This window comes from Notolepis coatsorum (assembly GCF_963971535.1).
Source record: "Notolepis coatsorum genome assembly, chromosome: 5".
In the NCBI taxonomy this organism is placed as follows: Eukaryota; Metazoa; Chordata; class Actinopteri; order Aulopiformes; family Paralepididae; genus Notolepis; species Notolepis coatsorum.
This window is the reverse complement of record NC_140169.1, coordinates 109,270,157-109,273,122: the sequence shown is the minus strand read 5'-3', so window position 1 is coordinate 109,273,122 and position 2,966 is coordinate 109,270,157.

The following is a 2,966-nucleotide window of genomic DNA, read 5'->3' as shown; positions in this document are numbered from 1 at the left end:
ACAAAGTCAAGCACAAGTTCAATTTATCAACGTGGCGTACGCACAGATATGTGCGTAACCCGTGCGTACGATCATTTCTAAGCAAAGTGTGGGATTTATCAATTTGAACTTGTGCATGACTTTGTGCGTATATTTAAGCACAGGTCGGACCATGCGTAGCTGGCGCCCGTTGGTAGAATATATTATTACAACAAGGAAATAAGCTTCTGTGCATTAGTTTCAACACTGGCATGTTCTGTATGAACCGTAATTCATTATAGTTCATTGTAAAATAGCAACAGTAGTGTAATTATGGTCAAAACCCTATAAATAGCATTTGGAATAATAGGTATTTTCTCTCAGAATGAATGCAGCATGGTTTATATAGCGTTATCGGAATATACGGGGTGTACTGACTGACTGCGCTCGTTATTATTTTGCGCACAGACCGCAGAAACACGGGAACGTTTTGATTATATTTAAAAGGCTTTACGTTAAACGAAACAAGTGGAATTTCGAAGCTGTAAGCAGAATACAAGTCATATGAACACCCACGATATAGTGTTCTTCCCCCTTCCTACTGTATAAGAAAGAATAAAAAACGCATTGCAATGAGACCAGGGTGTATGTGTATTACAAAACCCTTGCAATAATGTGTCTTAAATGAATGAAAAACATACATGCTCTGGACACAGAGCATATATCGTGTGGGTGATATGACTTGTATTATGCTTACAGAATTCCACGTATTTAGTTTTACAATGTCAAAGCCTTTTAATATAAATCAAAACGTTCCCGTATTTCTGCAATCTATGCGCAAAATAATAAGGAGTTGAGGTAGATACACACTCAGAACGTATTACATGCTGGTATGCTGATAGAGTAAACTATTATATGAATATGAATATGATATGATATAAGGTATACACTGGTCCGTCGCATACACTGGTATGCGCAAGTTACTGTTGCATAATGTAGGCTATGGCTGCTATTATATGTAATTATATGTAATTCATATAGGCTATAATATGATTTTTAGAGGCATCTATTTTGAATGAATGAATGAATGAAAACTGTATTTAACAGATTGCAGAATGGGTACAATACAGTACGGCTCAATACACACAATTGTTAAGGGGATGCAGACCAGAGAAAGGAGTTTGTCTTGTTTACATCAGGGTCCCCCCCATGTTGTTGTCGGTATTAGCCTAATACCGACAACAAAATAGATGCCTCTAAAAATCATATTATAGCCAATCGAACACAACTAATAAAGGCATTCATATTACAGCATGGTTATAATGACACACACATGATGAATTGAAAATGGGGGACCCTGATGTAAACAAGACGAAAGACTTTCTCTGGTCTGCATCCCCTTAACAATTGTATGTATTGAGCTGTACTGTACTGTACCCATTCTGCAATCTGTTAATAAACTTTTCAATCAATCAATCAAACCACCAACGCCAAACAGTGGTCAACGAACGGTCTTTATTAGTATTTTGAGCTGTCCAGGCAGAATTGCAGCAATGGTCTTAGGGAGCCGTTGATATCTGACATCACCATTTACAAGTCAGCCTTTTATTTATCCCATAACACGCGTTGTGTCTTCTTGGTTCGGCAGCGCCTCAGTGAACAATCTCCCGTGAAGTTTCTCAGAGTTCCGCTCGGGTCAGTCCATTATTTCACATCCCATGGGGGGTGTTTCATCACTTTCATGACCATATATGGATAATCATGCACGAGCATTGACGGTAGAACAAAGAGGTATTTATCAACACGGAGGAGCGTAGGACCTGTGTACGCACGGTTGATAAATCCAGTTTTTTTTGTGCGTGCACACATTCTAAATTCTGTGCTTACGTATGAAAATAGAATACTATCTAAGAAAAATTGATAAATGAGGGCCCAGGGCTTTACAACTTAATAAAGAATATATATTAAATGGGATAGAAACTAAATTAAATGTATACCATATACAATGAAATAATATTATAATCATATTGTGCTATATTCCGTTTATATCCCATTTAATTGTATTCAATCTCTTTACTAAGTTGTAAAGCCCAGGGCCCTCATTTATCAATTTTCCTTAGAAAATGTTCTATTTCCATACTTAAGCACAGAATTTAGAATGTGTGCATCCACAAAAAAAACGCGATTTATCACACGTGCGTACACAGGTCCTACGCACACCTGTCATGATAAATATCACCTTGCTCTATACGCTGAGGCTCGTGCACACTTTCACGTATTTGCATACCAGAACCGCCCCGATTAACCATATACGGTAATGGAACACCCCCATGAAATGTGGAAAAATGGACTAACCCGAGCGAACTCTGTGAGACTTCACTGAGAGCGAGATTGATCACCGAGGTCCAACCAACAAATTGAACGTATAATCTTCGGTGCGCCGGGAGCCAAGGATGTTGACTGACCCAGTCCTGCTACAGAACCAGCACATTGACAGAAATAAATGACAAGATGACCCGACATTAAGCACTGTAATGACTGAAATTAAATCAATTTCAGCAGGCCAACTCTGCGCTCTACAATGCCTATTATGTGTGCTCGTCATGAGCCCATGGTACTTCTGGTCAGAGTCATTATGGCTTTAGTGGATAACCCTGATCTGCATTGTGATGTTTTAGATACCCCAGTAATAACATTACAATTGAATTAAATACAATTAGGCCTGAATGAGACTCCGGCCACCGGCACATTATCAGCCAAAATGCGCATCGCGGATTATCTGTACATTGACCGAGTGGAATCCCGTTCACATTACTGGATTTGTTTATTGATGGAGCAAACTGAGAGATTGTTCACAGAGGCGCTGCCGAACCAAGATATAATATGATGTGTATAATATAATGTGTGTAGAGGCATATGATACAATCTATTTTGTTGTTGGTATTGGGTAGCCTATATGAATTACATATAATAGCAGCCAGCCTACATTATGCAACAGTAATTTGCGC